The 25405-nt window shown below is 43.5% G+C and overlaps 1 pseudogene; it reads left to right on the top strand.

The window, feature by feature from the left end:
- Positions 1 to 531: 531 nt before the first annotated feature.
- On the top strand, positions 532 to 23442 carry LOC121745982 (annotated as a pseudogene).
- Positions 23443 to 25405: the final 1963 nt, after the last annotated feature.

The raw sequence follows: 25405 nt of genomic DNA, 5'->3' as shown, positions 1-25405 counted from the left end.
CTGGTTGTCGTTGGCGACAAAACTGATAGCACACTGCTCGTTGAAAAGGGGCGACAACTGGAGGACGTTGATGTCGTTGTTCGACTTGACTACCCCAAAATATGTATGTCAAATCCACAGCCGGTAGTCAGCTACAACTTCGAGGATCATCGTGGGATCCTTGCCTTTGAAACCGGTCGTGTACATCCCTTTCCAGGCGGTAGAACAGTTCTTCCACTCCCAATGCATACAATCTTTACTGCCAAACATCCCGGGAAACCCGTGCATATCCATTAGATCCAGGCAGTCTTGGGGGGTAGGCTTCTGAAGATACCTCCCTGAGACAATAGCGGGTAGTCGTCTCGCCGATGTGGAGGTACTCGATGAACATGTCGGCCGCGCCTCCGTAGGCCAATTACCTGATTGCGGCAGTGCACTTCTGCATAGGCGAGTGACCGGGTTTGCCACTCGCATCCAACCTGAACCGAAAATACTTGTACCGACGCTCTAAAGCGTTCACGGTACGTATAAATAGATCCCGGTGAAACCAAAATGCCGCCTGAAAAAGTTATCTCCAAACCGCAGCCGCTCAGCGAAATAGTCGTCAAACAACCGTTGGTGGGCAGCGACGTGGTCTCGGGGTACTACAGCTCGATGCTGGATGGGGCGAGGTACCGCCGGTTGTTGCTGCTGCAAGGCCTCCTGTATCAGGCGATTTATCACTGCGGACGTATAGGCCAGCAACTCTTCGTTAATTCGCCGCCTTACGTCATCAGCATCCCCACCACTACCACCCGCACCACTACCACTAGCCATTTCAGGATGTAGAGAAATGTAGAGAGAAAGAAGAGAAACTCGTTAATACAAGAAGTGCAAATGATATGAAGTGCAATAAGCCGTATATATAGAGTTTTGAAAAAGAAAAAAAATGAAAAATGCTCTCGTCCGTCCGCTCGTCTGTCAAGCACCCACAATAGCGGACGAGCGGACGGACGATCGCATTATCCGACGGTCGACCTCTCGTCCGTCTGGCTCGTCCTTCTGTTGGTTGTCGGTCGCAATAGTGGACGAGTGGCTCGCCGATCGCTCGTCGGCGCGCTCATCCACTATTGTGGATACTCTTAGTACTCCTATTTCAGTATTTCCCCTCATTACTCTTGCTTAAACCATACTCTCTCCGTCCACGAAAAATAAGACATATTGTGAATGATACAGGTTTTAATATAGAATTGGTAAAGTAAGAGAGAAGGGAAAAAGTAGGGTAAAGGGATAAAAGTAAGAGAAAAGTAATGTTAGTGGAATGTGAGGTCCATAATATTACCAAGAGAGAAGGGAAAAAAGAAAGAGAGAAGTTGTTGAAAACTTTCAATTTTTAAATGTACTCTATTTTTCATGGACAGCCAAAAATAGTAAATATGCTCTATTTTTCGTGGACGGAGGAAGTATCTTTTATACCCACGCGCAAAGTGTATGCGTTGTTACGGAATTTGAGTATGCGTTGTTACGGAATTTGAGTATGCCTGTACTATTCTTATTTATTTTTATTGTTAGGATTATTTTAATTAATAATTAAATATATATGGGCTTTATATTTGTGATAGAAACTAATAATTCTATTTTATATAAAATTATAATAGATTTATCTATTTTTACACGTATATTTATTATATAAATTTAATATTTCGATCTATATTTTAAATACTCGTGTGAGGTATGCATATATTGTGAGAAAAGAACATGAAAATTGTATCCACAAATAACCTTAGGCCACCCGCAACGCGTTACGCGGGTGGCCCGAATTTCGTTCCTTTGTGACGAAACAGTGGCGGGACGCGTTGCAGCGTCCCGTCCCATCATCATCCCGCCGGAACGCCCGTCACGCCGAGACGCAGCGCGAGACGTCTCGCCACGCGCTCTCGCGACGTGGCGCGCTCCCAGGCCATGCGTGACGCCCACTCGCCGGTCCGCGAGTGGGTTTCGTCACGCTGACGCAATAATTAATTTTTTTAAAAAAATTTCAAATTAAATAAAAAAAATTAAAAATTCAAAAACGGTAATATTACCATTTTCGACCGTTTTTTTTTTTTTATATTTATTTTTATTTTTTACTCTATAAATACTCCTATTTCATCCTCATTTCACACATCTAAACCTCTCAAATCCTCTCTCTTTCCTCTTCAATTTTCATCTCAAATCATCTCTTTTATTTTTTCCCCAAATTTAATCGATCTAATGGATCCATATGAGCAAATGCGTCGAATAATGGAAGAATCACTTGAAGAAGATCGACGCCGGGAGGCGGAGGAAGCCGCGCCGCCCCAAAGACGCTCCCGGACTTACATCCATCGTAACCGGGAGGAAGCCGCCGCAAGGTTAGTCCGCGACTACTTCAGCGATAATCCGGTGCGGGGAGATACCTACTTCCGTCGCCGTTTCCGCATGCGGCGATCGCTATTTCTCCACATCACAAATACATTGGTGGCCCGGGAAGAGTTCTTCCAAGAAAGGTTCGACGCCATCGGCCGTCCTAGCCACACGACGTTGCAGAAATGTACTGCAGCAATCCGTCAGCTTGCGACTAGACAAACGACGGATGTGTTCAACGAATACCTCCACATTGGAGAAAGCACTGGGAGAATGTGCTTGCTCCAATTATGCAAAGGCGTCCGGGCGGCCTTCACCGACGAATTTCTCCGGAAGCCAAGCATGACAGATTGCCAGTTCCTGCTCCGCCTTCACGAAGAAGTGCACGGATTCCCCAGGATGCTTGACAGCGTCGATTGCATGCACTGGCAATGGAAGAATTGCCCAGTGGCGTGCAGGGGGTCGTACACGAGCGGCAACAAAGGCACCCTCCCCACCGTTATACTCGAGGCCGTTGCCGACTACCGGCTATGGATCTGGCATGCGTACTTCGGGGTTCCCGGCTCGAACAACGACATAAACGTGCTCCACCAATCCGACCTCTTCACCGCTAACAATCGGCGCTATAAAATGGGGTACTATCTTGCCGACGACATCTACCCGAAGTGGCCAACCTTCGTGAAGACGTGCGTGAACGCAAAGTAGACGCTTTTTGCGCAGAAGCAGGAGGCTGCTCGGAAGGATGTGGAGCGGGCGTTCGGGGTTCTCCAAGCGCGCTTAAACATTATCAAAGCCCCGGCTCGTACGTGGTTCATGGAGAGCATGGTCGACATCATGTATACGTGCATAATCTTGCACAACATGATTGTCCAAGACAAAGGACCCGAGGCGGGAAATTGGTTCGACCCTGAAGCCCCCGGAAGCTCTACCGCAAGTAGTCCGCCACGCAGTGGAGTGCATCCGTCTATACAAGAACGGTTGTCTATTCGGGCAAGGACACGTGACTCTTTCGCCCACGCCCAACTCTAAGATGATCTAATGGATCACATTTGGGCAAAATTTGGCGGAGGAGATTATTAAATTATGTATTTTTAATTTTTTAGGAAATTATTAAATTATGTTTTTTTTACGAATTTTATGTTGTAAGTTTATTTTATTTAATGAAGTGTGTTTTTATTAATTTAATTTGGTTGGAAATAAAAATAAAAAATGAAATTGAATGAATAGTAATTTAAGGGACGGTTAAGGGACATAGGGTTGCAGTTCCGTCCCTTAGTTAAGAGATAGAGTAAAAAAGTATAGTGAGACCCATGAATAGTAATTTAAGGGACGGTTAAAAGATGAATAAGTGACAGTGACTACATATGACTAATTAAAATAGATATGCTCAAAGCAGTACAATTTTTACACCTTAGAGCATCTCCAGTGGTCGGATGTCCCACTCGGACATCCACTAGGACATCCCAAAAACACCTCCTGCCACGTCACTAGGACTTCCCATCCCACTGCCACGTCACTAGGACATCCCCTTCACAATCCGCCCTTCCCATCGCCCTTCCCACTAGGACTTCCCGCAATAAAAAAAATCACAAATTCACAAATATACGTAACGGAATTATAATTTTGACACGGAATACGAGAAAATTGCAAATGCTTCATTAAAAAAAATTACATAAAAAAAGAAAAAAATTACATAATAAAAAAGAAAAAATTACATAATAAATTTTTTGACTCGGCTCACTCCTCGTCGTCCGTGCCGACATCATCATATTTGGGGTCATGCCCCCCATCCCTGCAGCCCTGGGCATCATACCACCCATCCCACCCATCCAATTGTACATATAAGGGGACATCATCCCACCCATTCCACCCATCCCCGACATTGTCGGAACTGTTGTCGCATTTCTGCTAACGTTTCCCTCCAGGTCGATGGGAAACGCCGGAGTCTGCGACTCGCTCGTGGCAGGGGAGTTCCTATCGTTCTCCATTAAATAGAAATGAAATATGTAGTAAAAGAAGAGAGAAACTTGTTAACACAAGTGGTGCGAATGAAATGAAGTTCAACGAGCCGTCTATATAGAGTTTAAAAAAAAAATTAATTACCGGACGTCCGACCCAATCCACAGTGGCGGAGATAACGTCTTACTGCTTTTATCAATTTCTGTAGCATTTACGTTCTCTTTTCAGGTAGGCATAGGATTTTTGGCACATTACATCATCAAGCCAATGTTGGGCTTTTTAGTTGCAATGGTATGTCTTGTTTTCTTACATGTCCTTAATAAACTCTATTATGGTTGTTGTTACTGGTAAGTAGTAACAGGAATTCGAGTCAGAAATTTCTCTTAATAACAATATTGTAGATATGTTTGCTATACTTATGTCTGTACTTGTCTTAATTGGCCACAAGATGTGGTGTTATTGTAACCCAGTTGCAATACATTTACGAGGAACTTGATTGTGAATCATGATTTTCTTTCACCAACTGATGCTTATCCAATTAATAATGTTATATAGACGCTGAAATTGTCTGCTCCTCTGGCCACTGGACTTATTTTGGTTTCTTGCTGCCCTGGAGGCCAGGCATCGAATGTTGCTACATACATATCTAAGGGCAACGTTGCACTCTCAGTTCTCATGACAACGTAAGCTTTAATTATGATTCTTCTACATTTTCCTATTACAATGCAATTAGGGATGCCCTTTAGCTGCCATTGTTGGTTTGTTGGGCTGTTAATTTTGGTGGACATCATTTGTGTTGTTAATAATCTGGGCCCAAGTGTTACTGGGCTTGTTACTTGCCCTAACCCGCTTACCTGTTAGGCTATATGCTTTCCTCTCCTATGCGCCGTTTCATTATCTCTCTTTTCACTCTCTCTCTTCACTCTCTGGCGATTTCCTTCCTCCGAGTGTTTTCTTCATCTTTGTGATGATTTCTTGAGTTCTTCTCTGAGATCCTTCATGTTTTAGTGGTGTTTGATCTTTGGTGAGAAGTGTGGAGGGTAACCATTTCGGTTTCCTGAGTTCTAGAAACTTAGGGTTTCCTTGTGTGAGAGTTGTAGTGAGATCCTTTCGGATAGATTGACAGATCTGGTGTGTAGGAGAGGATAGAGGCTGGTTTCTGGTGTGTGTGAGGTGATTCACGGTTGAAACCTCCTGTGCTCCCTTGGATCTGTGTTCTTGTGAATAGATCTTCGCTATTGGCGGGTGTCTGAGCCATAGTCTTCGATCTATAGTTCTTTGCAATCTATTTCTGTATTTCTTAATCTTTTTGCACTTGATCCGAGTGGATCTGTTTCCTTGTGTTTCTAACGAGGGTTTTGAATGTGCAGGTTCTTTGAAGCTTATCTTGGAGTGATTAAGTTCGAGGACTTAGTCTATAATAGCTGTTGTGTTCATTGACTGTAATAGCTAGGCTCTTTGTATATATCAGTCGCTTGGTTGTGGTTTGACTGAGCCATCTTGTAACAAGACCAAAGAGGTCTCGGTAAATAGTGAATCCAGAATTCGTCTGATCCCTACAGTGGTATCAGAGCCACGGGGGACAATTCCGGCACGCCGAGTCGCAATAAGGAGGTGGGCAAGTGGAACCTTCCCTCGAGTGAGGGTTTGCTCTGGTAAATTGGCTGTGACTCTTTTTCTGTTTATTTTCCTGTTTAGTGCCACTCTAGGTTTGGGAATTTTGCTGCTGGTAGACAGCCTTGGCAAGGCTTAAGGTTTCTCTGTGTTTCCCTGTGTGTTTTAATTGCTTCCGTGGTTTTCTTGGTGTTCTCTGATCTCTGATCTCATTTCACCTGGCCACCAAACATCTTATACTGCCTAAGTGACCCCCTGTGCCCTCCAAGAGTGAGTGATTGCGAACTGGGATAGCCTTAGCTAATGTTGCTCGTGACAGTCAGGGTATTGAGGTCTGACCTGTGTGGTTCTTGTGCTCTCTGTATTCTTGGGTGACTTCTGTGAGAATCTGTGTTTCTGACCTTGTGTGCATGTCTCTGTTCTCTCTTGTGTGCAAAGTTGTGTGTTCTTATCTTGCTCACTGTGTTCTTGCTGATTTGGTGTCCAAAATGTCTCAGCCTATTGGTTTGGTTCCATTTAATGGAAAAAATGATTTTATGATTTGGAAACAAAAATTGAAATGTATCTTGATTCAGCAAAAGGTTTTCAAATCTGTTGAGGGTACTTTGTCTGATGATGTTTCTCAAGAAAAATAATCTGAAATGAATGAGTTGGCTAGGGCTACTATAATTCTCAATTTGTCTGATTCTGTGATTAGAAAGGTTGATCATGTTGAATCTGCCTCTGAAATGTTGAAATTACTTGATACTTTGTTCACTGAAACTTCCATGTTCTCTAGAATGTATTTGCTTGAAAAGCTGTTCAAATTTAAGCTTGATCTGTCTAGGGATATTGATGACAATGTGGATAGATTTCAGAAGCTTGTTCAGGATATTAAAAGATCTGGTGATAAAACCATTGATGAATATACTAGCATTGCCCTGATGAATGCCATACCTGATTCCTATAGTGATGTAAAGGCTGCCATTAAATATGGCAGAGACTCTGCTCCTCTTGACCTGATAATTAGCTCCCTTAAATCTAAGGAACTTGAACTAAGGGAAAGGGGTTCTGATAAATCTACTGCCAACAAGGTGTTCAATGTTAGGGGTAGGTCTAACTCAAGAGGGGGATATGAATCAAATGGTGGTTCTAGCACTAGATCCAACTCCAGAAAGAAATTTAGGTCCAGATCCAGCAGTAGGGACCCTAAATCCTTCAGAAAATGTTACAACTGTGGAGAAACTGGGCATTACAAAAAAGAATGTACCAAGCCTAAGAAGAATAAGCCTCCTCACCATAATAACAATAACTCTCAGATTGAAAACATTGCCAGTGTGGCCAAATATGAAACTGACAATGAATCTGTGTTTATGGTGCATGATTTGTTGAATATCAATGCCTCCCCTATGTGCCCTTATACTTCAAATGACTGGTTATGTGATTCTGGATGTACTTATCATGCGAGTCCCTTCAAAGAAGTGTTTTCTGAAACAAAGCATGTTTCAAATACTTATGTGTCAATGGTTGATGACAAGAAGTGTGAAATTCTTGGGATTGACACTGTGTGTTTAAAATTTAATAATGGCTATGTGCTGAATTTGAAGGATGTTAGATATGTTCCAGATCTATGCTATAATTTGATGTCTTGTACTGCTCTTGAAACTTCTGGATTGAGTGGCAAGTGGGGGAAAGTTGTATGAAAATCTGTAAAGGCTCAATGTGTCTGTTTAAGGCTCAAAGAAAGTGTGGTTTGTATGTCTGTAATGCAGTTCCTCTTACTTGTGATAAAGCTTCTGCCAATGTTGTAAAATCTGACAAATTATTGTTCTGGCACAATAGGCTAGGTCACATGAGTGAAAATGGGTTGAATATTCTGAAAAAACATGCCATTCTGTCTGATTATGATGTTTGTGGTGAATTGCCTTTTTGTGACACATGTGTGCTTGGCAAACAACATAGAGTGACTTTTCCTACACCTGTTCCTGCTAATGTTAGTAAAAATGTGTTGGAATATCTGCATATGGATGTTTGGGGACCTGCTCCTGTGTCATCTCACTCTGGTTCTGTTTATTTTCTTTCTGTAATTGATGACTTCTCAAGAAAAGTGTGGTGTTTTCTGATGAAACATAAGTATGATGTGTTTGAAAAATTTACTACTTGGAAAACCTTGATTGAAAACCAAACTGGAAAGAAAATTAAAGGAATCAGAATTGACAATGGTCTTGAATTCTGTAATAAACAAATGGATGACTTGTGTGCTGGTTTTGGAATTAAGAGGCATAAAACTGTTCCTTATACTCCTCAACAGAAAGGAGTAGCTGAGAGAATGAATAGGACCTTACTTGAAAAAGTTAGATGCATGCTTTCAAAATCTGGTTTATCAAAGAAATTTTAGGGTGAAGCCTTGTTGACTGCTACTTATCTAGTAAATAGGTCTCCCTCTAAGAATGACAAATTTGATATTAGGTCTAGAAAGGGTGTTTTCTTGGGATATCCTGAGGGTGTTAAAGGATATAGAATCTGGCTAAGAGATGAGCTTGGTTTTAAGGTCATCATCAGCAGGGATGTAATCTTTAATGAGATTGAATTCCCATGTCTGAGATTGACTGATAACTCAGCTCTAGAGAATGTGGACAGTGACCCTCCAAGTGAGGTGGAGTCCACAGAAATACCCACTGATGTGGAGCATCCTGTGAATGCTTTAAGTGAGGTGAAGCAACCATTTTTGAACTCTGTGGTGGCAGACTATACTCCTAGTGGCACACCCAATGAGGGAAACTTACATGATAATGATGAGAACAATGTGGCTTTACCTCATGATAATATGCATGCTAGTCCTATTAGGGGGAATGCTCATTTACCTGCTCAGAATGTGCTAAATAGTCCTTCTGGAATTCAAAATGCTATTGATGCCTCTACTTTGAATGATTATGTGCTATCTAGGGATCGACCTAGAAGGGTGAATGGGAATAAACCTGCTAGGTATGTAGGGCTTATTGCTCTAATAAACTTGGCTTTCAATGTACATGAATCTGATGGGGATGAGCCTCAGACTTACAAACAGGCAACCAAATCTAAATTCTGGGATAAGTGGCATAATGCAATGATGGAAGAGATGAACTCTCTGAAAATAAGTCTTACCTGGATTCTTGTTCCTCTACCTCTGGGTGCTTCTGTGGTTAATTGCAGGTGGTTGTATAAGCTTAAGAATGAGGTGGAGGGCTCAGGTATAAAGCCATATTAGTGGCAAAAGGTTTTACTCAACAAGAGGGGGTAGATTATACTGAAATATTTGCTCTTGTTGTTAAATTTACTACTGTGAGACTTATGCTCACTTTGTGTGCTCATTTTGATTGGGAATTGAAACAAATGGATGTGAAAACTGCCTTCTTGCATGGTGATTTAGATAAACCTATATACATGAGACAGCGTGAAGGTTTTGTGGATCCTAAGTTTCCTAATCATGTTTGCTTGTTGAAAAAAGCTTTGTATGGTTTAAAACAGTCTCCTAGACAATGGAACATTAAGTTCAATACTTGTATGCATAAGTTGGGATTTGTAGGAGTACATTTGATACATGTTTGTATACAAAGAACCTTGGTTTTGTTCCTGTGTTTTTGCTGTTATATGTTGATGACATGCTGATTATGGGACCTTGTTTGAAAACCATAAGTGATGTGCAAGCTGCCTTAAGTGAAAATTTTGACATGAAAGACTTAGGGGATGCTCAGAAAATATTAGGAATCAATATTTTCAGGGATAGAAAGAAGTATGCTCTTGTTTTGCATCAAGAACCCTATGTGTACAAAATTCTGAAAAAATTTAACATGTATGATGCTAAGCCTGCTTCAGTGCCCTTAGCTGCTCATTTTATGTTGAGTAAAGATCTTTGCCCTCAATCTGATCATGATATCAATGCCATGAAAAATGTTCCCTATGCTAATGCTATTGGATCTGTGATGTACTTGATGGTTAGCACCAGGCCTGATATTGCATATGTTGTGTCTTGATTGAGTAGATATATGTCTAATTTTGGTCCTGTGCATTGGGAAACTTTGAAATGGTTATTGAGATACCTTAAGCATACTGCAAAGTATGGTTTATGCTATTCTAGATGTGAAGAAGGTGTAAAACTTGCTGGGTATGTTGATTCTAACTATGCTAATAACAGGGATAAGAGGAAGTCCACCACTTCCTATGTTTTTACTGTGTGTAGGTCTTGCATTAGTTGGAAATCACAGCTGCAGCATATAGTGGCTCTATCTACTACTGAGTCTGAAAACATAGCTATCACTGAAGCCATGAAAGAAGCTGTGTGGTTAAAGGGAGTGCTTTCTGAACTTAATTTTGTGAAAACTCCTCCTGTGGTATTCTCTGACTCTCAATCTGCTATCCAGTTGTGTAAAAATCCTGTTTTCCATGATATAACTAAGCATATTGATGTAAGATTTCATTACATTAGGGATATTGTAGAAAAATGTGAAGTTTTTCTTTCAAAAGTGCATACTGATAAGAACCCAGCTGACATGGGTACTAAATGCTTACCTATTGAAAAACTACTTTTCTGCATCAAATATTTGTACTTTGACCTAGGATCGGTGCATGTCCCGGGGGTAAAAGACCTCAGTCACTTAGTCTACTGTGGTAAGGGTGACTAGTGGCTGGAGGCATTAAGTCCTATAGGCTAATGGGTGTCGGCCCCTCTGGAGCCTATTAGGCAGACCTGGTGGTTTCCCTATGCATGTGAACATTGTTCTTGATGCTGTGGGAACTACCTTGTAGGCTATGATGAATTTTAACCTTAGCTAATAGTGAGATTGGTTTCCTAGAATGATGTCCAAGGTGGAGCATGTTGGTTTGTTGGGCTATGTTTGCTATACTTATGTCTGTACTTGTCATAATTGGCCACAAGATGTGGTGTTATTGTAACCCAGTTGCAATACATTTACGAGGAACTTGATTGTGAATCATGATTTTCTTTCACCAACTGATGCTTATCCAATTAATAATGTTATACAGACGCTGAAATTGTCTGCTCCTCTGGCCACTGGACTTATTTTGGTTTCTTGCTGCCCTGGAGGCCAGGCATCGAATGTTGCTACATACATATCTAAGAGCAACGTTGCACTCTCAGTTCTCATGACAACGTAAGCTTTAATTATGATTCTTCTACATTTTCCTATTACAATGCAATTAGGGATGCCCTTTAGCTGCCCATTGTTGGTTTGTTGGGCTTTTAATTTTGGTGGACATCATTTGGGCTGTTAATAATCTTGGCCCAAGTGTTACTGGGCTTGTTACTTGCCCTAGCCCGCTTACCTGTTACCTGTTAGGCTATATGCTTTCCTCTCCTATGCGCCGTTTCATTATCTCTCTTTTCACTCTCTGGCGATTTCCTTCCTCCGAGTGTTTTCTTCATCTTTGTGATGATTTCTTGAGTTCTTCTCTGAGATCCTTCATGTTTTAGTGGTGCTTGATATTTGGTGAGAAGTGTGGAGGGTAACCATTTTGGTTTCCTGAGTTTTGGAAACTTAGGGTTTCCTTGGGTGAGAGTTGTAGTGAGATCCTTTCGGATAGATTGACAGATCTGGTGTGTAGGAGAGGATAGAGGCTGGTTTCTGGTGTGTGTGAGGTGATTCACGGTTGAAACCTCCTGTGCTCCCTTGGATCTGTGTTCTTGTGAATACATCTTCACTATTGGCGGGTGTTTGAGCCATAGTCTTCGATCTATAGTTCTTTGCAATCTATTTCTGTATTTCTTAATCTTTTTGCACTTGATCCGAGTGGATCTGTTTCCTTGTGTTTCTAACGAGGGTTTTGAATGTGCAGGTTCTTTGAAGCTTATCTTGGAGTGATTAAGTTCGAGGACTTAGTCTATAATAGCTATTGTGTTCATTGACTGTAATAGCTAGGCTCTTTGTATATATCAATCGCTTGGTTGGTGGTTTGACTGAGCCATCTTGTAACAAGACCAAAGAGGTCTCGGTAATTAGTGAATCCGGAATTCGTCTGATCCCTACACCCATGAAATCCAATAACGAGCACAGTAGTTGATTTGTGGCCAGTTATGCACCTCGAGTTCATTATGTGTTTGTGCATACTTATAGGGTAATACTACCACCACCCCAGTGTATAACAAATAACACTCAATATCCATCATATCCTAAAATCAACGGTCAAGATTTCATCTCTTGTATGGCAATAGAAGCCATCTAGAATAGCAATGTAAGGGTAATTTAGTTAACACGAAAGAGTTAATTAAAATTAACCACTTTCTCTCTCTTAAAAATATCTAAAAACTTTGAACTTCACATGACTCTCTCAATTGAAATTATATTTTCACAAAACATATAGTATCAAATTAAATGTAATGTTATAAGGATTCTAATGACATTCAAATTCTATGTTTGGTTGAATAAATTTGATATGTCGTTTGTTTTCTCATAAAGTTACCTTTAATTTTTTATATATATTCGTAATTATTTTTTAAATCGAGAGAGTTATATTAATTTAAAATCCATGAACACAATTGATGATTAAACACATAAAATCTATGAACAACCAGATTAGTTGATTTGTGATTGTGTATGTGTTAGGAGTAAAGGCTACCCACACAGAATTAGCACGAGGTGTGCTAAATCAAACACCGAATTAGAGAGAAAGGAACTGGGACTTTTATTGCTGGAAATAAATGGAAGGAAAACAATCCTCACAAGGAGGCCCTATGACGGAGTCGTCCTAAATATAATCACTTTCAGAGATGATTTCTCTCATTCGGTTCTCTCTATTTATAGACTACTATATCCGCTGCTTGAAATTCAAATTACATGAAATTAGGAAATTGACTAACAACCTAACAAACTGAACAACCAGAGATATTCTTGCTAACACACCAATTCGAAATTCCCTCTACTGTTGTTGCTTGTTGCTCGGCCAGACCACTCCTCTCTCTCCCCTCTTGTAAATCTTCCATTCCTTAACTGTATCAACTGCCCCATCCGTGAAAACAGCCTTGTCCTCAAGGCTGAAAAAAGGAATCTGCCTACAAACATCAGCCTCATCCATCCAAGTCGCCTCTTCAATGTCTAGCCCATCCCATTTTAGCAGGACATGCTTGACCTGCTGCCCCTCCTGGTCAACCACCCGTCTGTCCAGTACCCGCTCCGGTAAGAATGGGGGCTCGTAATCGGTCAGTCCCTCCAACAAAGTTGGTTCAGCCCTCTCCTCCCCAATGGCTCGTTTCAACAAGGAGACATGGAAAACCTGGTGAATTCAAGCTGAGGCGGGAAGCTCCAAGCGATACGCAGAGCCGCCAATGCGCGCGCTGACCCGAAATGGGCCGAAGTAGCGAGGGGCAAGCTTCTATTTCACACCGTAAAGAGTGTGGACTGACGGTGCAGGTTACCTCAAATAGACCATGTCGCCGATATTGAAGTGGATATCGCGACGTCGCTTGTTAGCGGCGACCGTCATCCGATTTTGAGCGCGTGGAAGGTGGTGGCACAGAAGTACCAGGGCGTCGTTGCGAGACTGGAGAGTGTCGACAACTTCCTGAGCTCTGATCTCACCTGGTAGGAAATCATGGATGGTCGGGGGCGGTCGGCCGTAAACTACCTCGAATGACGTCGTCCCTGCGGATAAATGGGCACTAGTGTTATAGCAGTACTCAGCCCAAGACAACCACTTGTGCCACTGCTTCGGTCTGTCGGACGAAAAACAGTGGAGGTAAGTCTGCAGGCACCGATTTAGTACCTCTGTTTGCCCATCTGTTTGGGGGTGGTACGCTGAGCTCATTTTCAGCTTAGTTCCCATAGTGCGGAAGAGTTCTCTCGAGAAAGAGCTTAAGAACAGCGGGTCTCGATCCGACACGATGGAACAAGGGATGCCATGGAGGCGTATAATCTCATTTGTGAACGTATCAGCCACTTGTCGAGCCGGAAATGGGTGCCTCAAGCCCATGAAGTGTGCATATTTGGATAAACGGTCGACAACGAACCCCCCCGCCTTAGGTAACCCGGAGACGAAATCTATGCTGACATCCTCCCAAACACGTTCGAGGCGAGTCGGTGGTAAGTGCGATAGGCCCCGGAGTGGCCACCAGTTGGTGTGATGTGAAACTCGGCAATCAATTTTTGAATCCACGGTGATTGTGGAGGCACCACGATTCGACCCTTGTAGAAAAGAGTCATATGAATCAGCTCATAGTGGAGAGATGAAGGATGCCCTGCCTCCAAGTCAGTTTTGATTTTAGCCAGAGCTGGGTCGGCGGAAATGGTGGACTGGACGGTGGACCATTCCGGCCAGGTTGGTCGTGACACAGCCGAGAGCTCTAGTGTTGTTTCATCGCGATGCGAGAGGGCGTCGGCAGCTTTATTGAGGCGGCCTTCCTTGTAGACGATCGTAAAATCGTAGCCTAAATGTTTCGCAGCCCAGTTCTGCTGAGCCGGAGTAGCCAAGGGATGGGCCAAAAGTTAACGCAGGCTCCGTTGATCCGTGTGGACCACAAAGCGGCGGCCGAGTAAGTAAGGGCGCCAATGATGGATTTAAAAAACTAGAGCCATCAACTCTTTCTCGTAGGCTGAATTAGCGAGCCATCGGGAAGACAGTGTTTTGCTGCAGTAGGCAATTGATTGGCGCTCCTGCATTAGAACCGCGCCCAGCCCCCGACTCGAGGCATCACATTCAATGACGAATTCTTTGGTAAAATCTGGCGTTCGGAGAAGAGGTGCCGACGTCGGTGCCTCCTTAATGGCTTCGAACGCGGCTGCTGCGTCGGTTGGCCATGCCCATGCTCGTTTGGCGGATGGAGCTAGAGGCTTCTTTAGAAGGGCGGTGAGGGGGGCTGCGATCCTTCCATAATTACAAATGAATCGTCGGTAGTATCCGGTTAAACCGAGGAAACCCCTAACACTCTTCAAGTTCGAGGGAGTCGGCCACCGTAAAACTGCCGAGATCTTCGCGGGATCCATCTTCACCCCATCATAGGACACGATATGACTAAGATACTCCACGCTATGGTGTCCCAGCAAACATTTCTTGGGATTGACCACGAGGGAGTGGGCGTGGAGGGTTTGAAAAACGTGTTGTAGATGCTGCAGATGTGCCTCCCATGAGGTGCTATAAATGAGGATGTCATCAAAGAAAACCAGGACGAACTTTCGCAAGGCTGGCCGGAAGATGTCATTCATCAAACCTTGAAACGTGGCCGGGGCGTTGGTGAGGCCGAACGACATTACTAAAAACTCATAATGACCGGATTGCGTGCGAAATGCGGTCTTGTGAACGTCCCTAGCAGCCACCCGATTTGGTGGTATCCTGCCTTCAAATCAATCTTGCTGAACCATCTAGCGCCATGTAATTCGTCGAGAAGCTCATGGATGACCGGAATGGGGTATTTATCAAGGACCGTCCTCTTGTTCAATTCCCTATAATCGACGCAGAAAGCCACGAGTCGTCTTTCTTCCGGACGAGTAGGACTGGGCTGGAGTACGGGCTTGTACTTGGCTGAATCACCCCGGAAGCCAGCATTTCTGCTACTAGCTTCTCCATCTCGTCCTTCTGCAAGTGGTTATAGAGGTAAGGGCGAACCGAGACAGGTTCTGAACCTGGCAGGAGCGGAATTTGATGGTCAACACTGCGAATCGGAGGAAGACCCCCGGCTGATTTTGTAACAGATGGGAAAGCGGTCAAAAGTTGCAGCAGCTGGGACCGTGCTGCCTGCGACAGGTCCGTGCCGATGCCAAAAGAAACCGGAGCTGACTCCTTTTCCACTGATCGAAGGAACCAGCAGCAGTCCCCTTTTTCCCGGGAGCGCCGGTCTTGCGTTGAGAACGCACGCCTCATATGGGTCAGGTCGCCTTTGATTGACACAGGCCGACCATCGACCGAGAAATCCATAGAGGAATGCTGCCAATTGGCCAAGACATACCCGAGGGTCTCGAGCCATGATACCCCCAGTATGACGTCAATGTTGCGAAGAGGAAATACATAGCATTACACCACAAAGCTCTCATTCTCCAAAACCAAAGGCACCTTCTGGCAGAGCCCCTCTGCCCGACGTGACGTTCCATCGCCCAATATTACAGAATAGTGCTTAGTGGGCGTGATCGGTAACTGGAGTAGTTGTGCCAATTGCTCCGAAACAAAGCAGTGGCTAGCGCCACTATCCACAATGACTTTGATCCTGTGCGAACCAATTTCTCCAAATAGCTTCATAGTTTTGATGTGTCCAGACCATTCAGCAATAATTCAGAGAGCTGCAGCTCAACTTCCTGAGCAGGCCCCTCGAACTCCTCATCCTCAAGAACCTCATTGTCATCCTCACAGACCAGAACATTGAGAGTTTTGGGAGGACACCTATGAGTCGGTCCGAATTTCAACCCACATTTGAAACATGTACCAGCCGCGATATGCTTCCTATACTCCTCTTGTGACATGCTACGAAAGCATTTGTTGCCTGGTCCGAGAAGAGCCTGTAGAGGATAAGTGGGAGGCCGCAGGGGAGGGACCTCTGGAAGACGAACGGTTTGATTGGCCGGCCAACGTGGCCGACGGCGTGAATTACTGACCAGCTGCTGGTCTAGGGGAGTGGGCCGTAGCCAATAGGTCGATGTCGAGGGCTAGTTCAACCGCGTCCTCGTAAGTAGTGATCTTTGCTGCTTTCATCTGGAGGCGTACCTCAGGGCGAAGGGCCGCCATAAAGAAACCCAGATACTGATGGCAAGCGATATTCGAAACCTGTGTGAGGCATGCCTCGAATGCCGCGACGTAGTCAGCGAGAGAGCCGGTGTGACGAACCGCGGCAAACGCTTCATATTCATCCAACGCTCCGATTCTGCCGAATCGTTTCATCAACTCCCGCGCGAACCGAGTCCAAGAGAGGTTTGTTGACGCAATAACTGGTACCACGGCAGGGCCTGCCTAAGCTACCATTGCGACGCCCACTCGTTTCTCGGTTGGGGTCTCCGAGATTAAAAAGTACTGCTACGCCCTGGCCAGCCACGCGAGGGCATCTGTCCCGTCGAAGGTCGGCATGGGTGACTGTGATTTGCACCCCGCAACCACCGAATTAGATTCCAGATTCTCAGAAGATCTGTCATCCTCAGGCCCTGCTTGGGACTTGCGTTGGAGGGCCGCAAAACTCGCACGCATCTCCATAACCATAGCGTCGAGTTTGGACCCTAAAACTGTCACCTGCTCGTCAGTCTGCCGGAATTAGGCATTGAGTTCCTCGACTGCTGCTGATAATTTGACCCTGCTCTGTTCAAGGTCCTCGGTAGTCTTCTCCAAACCGTCCAGGCGGGAATCCGCCCGCGAGTTAACCATCGTTCACTACACCAATTGTTAGGAGTAAAGGCTACCCACACAGAATTAGCACGAGGTTTGCTAAATCAAACACTGAATTAGAGAGAAAGGAACTGGGACTTTTATTGCTGGAAATAAATGGAAGAAAAACAATCCTCACAAGGATGCCCTACGACGGAGTCGTCCTAAATATGATCACTTTCAGAGATGATTTCTCACCTTCGGTTCTCTCTATTTATAGACTACTATATCTGCTGCTTGAAATTCAAATTACATGAAAATAGGAAATTGACTAACAACCTAACAACCCAGAGATATTTTTGCTAACAAACTAATTCGAAATTCCCTCTACTGCTGTTGCTTGTTGCTCGGCCAGACCACTCCTCTCTCTCCCCTCTTGTAAATCTTCCATTCCTTAACTGTATCAGTATGTGTTACATTTGTTCATTTATCTCGAGTTCATGGATTTTATGATAGAAATAGTGGGAAGAAATTCCTAAGCCGTGTACAGGCGGTACTCTAACTAATACAACCGAAAGAAAACTTGCTACAAAAAGATGAATGAAAATTACAACGGAAAGAAAGCAAACCAAATTTATAAGTCGAGTCGAGGAAAGCCCTCTTTCCGCAAGACAAATTACGCCTCGGCTAGTGCTCACGGAATGACGTATTGCCCCCAAAGATAAAACGACTTCCTCCTAGCGTGTAGAAGCACCTCAAACCCGCTAGGCACCGGCGAACTTGATGGAGTTCCGAGAATCGAGCTAGACAATGCTCCTAAGATGCACACTATGATGTAGAGACCTTGAGAGAAAAGAGAGAATGTTTGTTGTTGGTGTTCGTATGTTTTCCATCTACCACTCCATGCCTTATATAGGCTAGAGATGGAGACATGAAAGATCAAAGCATAAAGACACTACATAAATTATTTGGGGGTGAAAGGCCAAATGACTTAGCCACATGAAAGGCCAAAAGTCTTGCCTTTATCACACGTGTATCACACGTTTTTTCCAACAATCCCCCACATTGGTTAGAGCGCTGCAAGCTCAAACCAACACCAGACATGTATGCATGTATGCAGACTCTTTGCTCAATTCTCGAGAAACAATATTGCATTTGGAATAGTAGCTTGGGGCTTTGAACTTTCCATAGTCAACACTGTCGGGCATACCGGTGGCCTGGTGGACGTAATGCCTTGAACCATTCCTCCTTGGTGTATACTGAGACAATAATATTGACACAATATTATTTACAAACTCATCAGTTCTCACGTTTGTGTCCTTTACTGGCCATGGAACACCACTATGGACTCATAAGTGATTCACATGTTGAAGCGGCCCATACTTCTTCACTTACATAGGTGATTCTTTTCCAGGTATCCTGCAATACCCACCCCCTTGAGGTTTCCAAGAATCATTAAAAGTCAAAACTTAGCCTCCTACCACATGCAGGTTACAACACTCAATGCTTTCTAAAGAATGGGCGAAGATTAAAAATCTTTCGAGTGTTACAACTAGATTCATATAGCTTCGTTTTCCCATTGAACCAAGCCTATGAGATCTCCAATCGTATGGTTGGGTTACCACTATAATCATCTTTTAAGATGTGGTTTTCAGTCCCATTCCTTTTAGCAATTTATACATTTGATCACGGTTTAAACCTTTTGTTAGCGGATCCGCTAAGTTATCAACTGACCTTACATAGTCAACTGTGATAACACCACTTGTGATCAATTGTCTGACGGTATTATGTCGCCGACGAATATGTCGAGACTTACCGTTGTATAAGCCACTATGTGCTCTCCCTATAGCTGCTTGACTATCACAGTATATCACTACTGTCGGCACTGGCTTCTTCCAATATGGAATACATTCTAGGAAATTTTTGAGCCACTCGGCTTCTTCCTCTGCTTTATCCAATGCGATAAACTCAGATTCCATGGTGGAACGAGCTGTACACGTTTGTTTCGTCGACTTCCACGACACAACACCACCCCCCACAGTGAACACATAACCACTCGTCGAGAACGAGTCTTTTGAATCAGAGATCCAATTTGCATCACAGTACCCTTCAAGTACTTGGGGATATCTTGTGTACTGCAGCTCAAAGTTAAGAGTATACTTCAAGTATCTCAAAACCCTACGCAGAGCTTTCCAATGTTCCTTGCTTGGGTTGTTGCTCGTAAATCGGCTCAGCTTATTCACCGTACACGCAAGATTTGGTCGGGTGCAGTTTGTAATAAACATCAAACTCCCTATGATCTTTGCATATTCTTCTTGAGCTATAGTCTCACCCGTGTGCTTACTCAAATGCATGTTGGGTTCCAATGGAGTCTTAGCTGGCTCACAATCGAACGAGTGAAATTTCTTTAGCACTTTCTCAATATAATGGAATTGTGTCAGAGCAATTCCCTCATGATTCCTTTTAATTTTGATTCTGAGAATCACATCAGCTAAACCCATATCTTTCATGTCGAAATTTCTCTTCAACATATTTTAGGTTTCGTTGATAATGGCACTATTGCTGCCTGTAATCAACATATCATCTATATAAAGACAAACAATAACAAAACCGTTATCTGTGTTCTTAATGTAAACACACTTATCGCACTCATTGATAGTGAATCCATTTGCCAACATCATGTTGTCAAATTTTAAATGCCAATTTAATGGTGCTTGCTTCAACCCATATAATGACTTTACCAGTTTGCATACTTTACGCTCTTGCCCAGGCACAACAAACCCTTCGGGTTGTTCCATATATATTTCTTCTTCCAGATCACCAATCAGAAACGCAGTTTTCACATCCATTTAGTGAATATCGAGATTGTGCAAAGCAGCAATCGCAAGAAGCACCCGAATGGAAGTGATTCTCGTAACAGGTGAATAGGTATAAAAAAAGTCATGCCCTTCTTTCTGCTTAAAGCCTTGGACAACTAGGCGAGCTTTGTACTTATCTATAGTACCATCGGGCTTATATTTCCTTTTCAGAATCCACTTGCACCCTAAAGCCTTACAGCCTTCAGGCAAGTCTACTAACACCCAAGTGTTATTTCTCATGATGGATTCAATTTCACTATTGATAGCTTCTTGCCACCACGCTGCGTCTGGGCCAGACAGAGCTTCCGCCAATGACTTTGGTTCGCCATCCAACATAAAAGTTATGAAGTCGGGACCAAATATTTTAGCAACTTTAACTCTTTTACCACGTCTTGGTTCAATATCCTCAAGACTTGACCTCGTCCTTTTTGGAGGATTAGAACTAGTGGATTCATCCATCATTCTTTCACTAGAACGATCCTCTTGCCTCTTGCAAGGGTAAACATTCTCAAAGAATATAGCATTCCTTGACTCAATCGTTGTTCCTTCAGCCACGCCAGGCACAGCTGATCTATGAACTAGGAAACGATAGGCACTACTATTAAGTGCATGGCCAATAAAGATGCAATCGACTGTTTTAGGGCCTATTGCAACTTGTTTTGGAGGTGGCACTTCTACCTTAGCTAAACACCCCCACACTTTGAGGTATGAATACGAAGGTTTCTTCCCTTTCCACAACTCATAAGGAGTCACATCCCTATTTTTTAGTGGAATTTTGTCCAGGATATAATGCGCTGTTAACACAGCCTCCCCCTACATGTTCTGGGATAAACCAGAATTAATCAACAGAGCGTTCATCATCTCTTTTAGTGTTCGATTTTTGCGTTCAGCAACACCATTTGATTGAGGAGAATATGGAGCTGTGGTTTGGTGAATAATTCCACTTGCATGGCATAATTCTGCAAACGGCGCTACATACTCACCACCTCTATCACTTTGAACACACTTAATTCGACAATTAAGTTGATTTTCAGCTTCATTTTTGAAGTCTTTGACCGCTTCAACTGCCTCATCTTTACTTCTTAATAAGTAAAGGTAACAATACCTTGTGCAATCATCTATAAACGTGATGAAATACTTTTTACCACCTCTTGTTTGCACAAATTTCAAATCACATACGTCTATATGGATCAATTCAAGAGGTTTTGTGCTTCGCTCTACCGAATGGAACGACAGTTTAGCCATTTTGGCTTCAACACACACACTTCCCATCTTTCTTGTGAGTTAAACTTATCTACTTTTAGTAAATTAAGATTTACTAATCTTTTTATAGCATTTAGATTTACATGCCCCAATCTATTATGCCATAAATCAGAGCTTTCAAGCAAATAAGAGGATGTGTCATCTTCCTTATTGCTTATTCCTTTTCCACGGTGAATGACCGTAACATTCAGCTCAAAAAGCCCATTCACTAGGTGACCTTCACCTATGAACTTTTCATACTTGGTCAATATAACCTTTTCACACTCAAATTCTAGTGAAAATCCATGATTTACTAGAAGTGAGCCTGACACCAAATTATTTCGGATGTCTGGGACATGCAGTACATCCCTAAGGGTAAGAACTTTTCCAGACCCTAATTTTAGGAACACATTACCCACACCAACCACCTTAGAAGAGGCTTGGTTTCCCATACGTACTTTTCTACCTCCAACAGATTTGTAGGTAGAAAAAATGCTTCTTTCAGAGCACACATGACATGTGGCACCTGTACCAACAAACCATTCATTTGGATTGTTACCATGGTTCACATCGGAGACCATTGCGACCACCTCGTGATCATTGTAGTTTATAACAACACGTTCAAATAATTTGACAATATTGTCTCCACCAGTAAGTACACAATTATATTGAACCATATGTGCATTGGTATATTCAACAATCCATGCATCTCAATTACTACTACCAAGTCTAAATTGGTCTTGCTTGTTAAATGACAAACGATAAACACAATTCTCAAGAGAGTAGATCTCAAGGAATTAACCATTTCGTAGCCCATGAACATTGGCACTGTTCGTTTCTTCATTCCAGCTTTGAAGCTCATGTTTTCTCCAACTTCGATTGATATAACCCTGTCTTAGAAGAGTACAATAATTTGTCTTGCGATTGTTAGAAATAGTGGGAAGAAATTCCCAAGCCGTGTAACATATAACATATAACTGTCCCACATCGGTGTCAAGAGAAAACTGAAACTAGTATATAAGTCTCATGGGCCCCTCCTCCTATCACCAATTGGTTTTAGGATGGAACCCATGGATTTCTATCAAGACTTTTCAGGTTGTGCTACTACCAACTATTATTGGGGGTAATCTGCTTATGTTAAAATTTTCAGCATCAGTATATGGCAAAATCTGCTTGATCTCTTCACCTTTCTAGATCTCCCCAAAGGTAGGTGTGTTTTTTAAATTGAATGAAACTTGTTCTCTGTTTTGCAGTTCTAGCAAATGAGTTTTTTTCCAAAGTTCACCTCAAAAATAATTACTGTTGCACCTTTAATTGGAGTTATCTTGACCACCCTTCTCTGCGCAAGCCCGGTAAGTTCACAAGTTAAAAACCAATGATAAGACTCTCATATTGCTTGGTAAAAAATCCTTTTGTTTCTGCACTCGTTTATTAGCTTCCTTCTCCTTTTACATGTATCTTTCGTTTTCTTGGTGTGCAACACCTATTTCTTTTGTCAGATCGGGCAAGTTGCAGAAGTCCTGAAAAGTCAGGGAGCACAATTATTATTGGCAGGGGCCTTCTTGCATGCTGCAGCATTTTTCCTTGGTTATTTGGTGTCAAAAATATCGTTTGGTGAATCAACTTCCAGGACCATTTCTATAGAATGTGGAATGCAGGTATGCGTCACATTCAATACGTATAAAGTAATGACAACTTTATTGTATGGGGTGAACTTGCATATTTTGGTCTAGAAATGAAGCTAAAGAGACCATCTTCCTCTAACATGGTCTTGATCATACAATCAGAGTTCTGCACTTGGATTTCTATTGGCCCAGAAGCACTTTACGAACCCCCTCGTCGCCGTTCCTTCAGCCGTGAGCGTTGTTTGCATGGCGGTGGGTCTTGCATTAACTACCTACACTATTTTGGCCATTAAGTGTGTGTTTTAACAGAGCTTGTGTTTTTTGCATATTACAGTTAGGTGGGAGTGCTCTTGCAGTGTATTGGAGGAACCAGCCAATTCCAGTTGATGACAACGACGATTTCAAGGAATAGCAAATTATGATTTGTATCATTCAATTAGGAACTGCAAACGCGTTTTCCTTTTTTTATGATCATCATCCCACTTCATTTTTCTTAATTGGGTGCACCAGTTTTGGCCTACTCTACTTTTATTGTCTTCTTAATTTTAGAAGTATTTGCTTAGGGGTGATGCAATTTTGACATGTTTTAATGGTTAATATAGTTTTGAGTCAGTTTGGTATCCTTCAAATGTATTTTATCTTTTGATGTATAGTTCAAGTCACGCTCTTCCCCTTAGGCCACCCGCAACGCGTCACGCGGGTGGCCGTGTTTCGTTCCGCAGTGACGGAACCGGGGCGGGACGCGTTGCAGCGTCTCGTCCCGTCACCAGCCCGTCACGCAACCCGTCCCGTCCCGCCGCGACGAAACGCGGGACGGCTCGCCACGCGCCGAGGTGACGTGGCGCGCTCCCAGGCCATGCGTGACGCCCACTCGCCTCCCCGCGAGTGGGCATCGTCACGTTGGCGCAATAATTCATTTTTTAAAAATCAGATTAAATAAAAATAAATAAATAAATGTAGGCGAGTGGGCATCGTCACGTTGGCGCAATAATTCATTTTTTAAAAATCAGATTAAATAAAAATAAATAAATAAATGTTAAACGGTAATATTACCGTTAATAGAGCTATTTTTCCTTTTTTTTAACTCTATAAATACTCTTATTTCATCCTCATTTCACACACAACTAAACATCTATTCTTCCCAATTCATCTCCATTTCCTCTCCAATTTTCATCTAACATCTCATCACAAAATATCCGGCGACGGAAACTCCAGCGGTGGCGGCTCCGTCGCGTGGGATCTCAACGCGTTCGGCGACTGGGGGAGCATGTACAACACATTGGGTGGTTCCGGTTCGTCGACACCGGGCTCGACGCCGGGGGTACCAACCACCCAATTTTGATGTTGATGCATACGCCCGTCCCTCCGCCCCGCGGTATTCGCATGGATTATCCCAGATTCGGGAGGATTATCCGGTTCAACCTACTCCGGAAGAAGGCCGAGGTAGGGGAGGAGGCCGAGGCGGGGGAGGAGGAGGAGGACATAGGCCGACATCCGTATGGCCCCAAATAAACGCTAGCGGTGTACAACGCCTGGATCAGCGTCTCGTACGATCCCATCGTCGGGAATCAACAACCCCGGAAGTGCGTCTGGGAAAAGGTCACCGAGGCCTACCACGAGATTAAGCCGAAAAAGACCCGCCGCCGCACATATAAGATGCTCCGCGCTCACTTTGACCGAGTCGACAGAGAGGTCAAATGATTCTGCGACATCTACAAGAATGAAGCGGCTCAGTACCAAAGCGGAGCCACGGGAGCCGACATTCTGAGGTCCGCTTTGCGGGTCTACTACGAAGACACCGCAAACAATTCAAATATGCCGATGTTTGGGAGGTCGCCAGGGACGAGGAAAGGTGGGCCGGCAGTGTGCGGTCCAGCTCGGGCTCGACCTCGAAGCGCACAGCGAGTGGCCAATACTCATCTGGTGAGGGCGGTTCGGGCATCGGGCCACAAGAGTTTGCCTCGCAGGAGGAGGAGACCCCGGCAGACGATGCCGGGGGTCCTCCCGTGGGCGCCGTCGGCCACAAAGGAGAAATGCGGCGAAGGCGGCTAGAGGGAGGAGGGGCTGAGCCGAATCAAGCCAGGCGGGCTCGGGCTCGGGCTCTGGGGGACCCTCGAACTCCCTTATGTCCATGTACATGACCGCCACAATGGCGGACACTTCCCGCTTTACGCCCACCCAATACGAAGTCTGGCTTAACGGAGTCCTGTTTATGGCGGCACAACTTGGTATCCCGCCTCCAAGTGGCCTCAGGGCACCTCCACTGCCTTCGGGGGATGATTCGCTGGCGGAGTAGTTTTTTTTTATTTTCTATAAAATTGTATTTTAAACTATGTCATTTTATTTTTTTAGGATTTTAATTATGTCTTTTTTTATTTTTTTGAATGTTAAGTTGTATTTTTATTTTATTTTTAATGAAGTGTGTTTTTTATTAATTGAATTTGATTGATAAAAATGAAATTGAATGAATAGTAATTTAAGGGACGATTTAAGGGCCGGTTAAGGGACGGAGGGTTG

Source organism: Salvia splendens, chromosome 8 (assembly GCF_004379255.2).
Source record: "Salvia splendens isolate huo1 chromosome 8, SspV2, whole genome shotgun sequence".
NCBI classification, from domain to species: Eukaryota; Viridiplantae; Streptophyta; class Magnoliopsida; order Lamiales; family Lamiaceae; genus Salvia; species Salvia splendens.
This window is presented reverse-complemented; position numbering and strand designations above follow the sequence as displayed.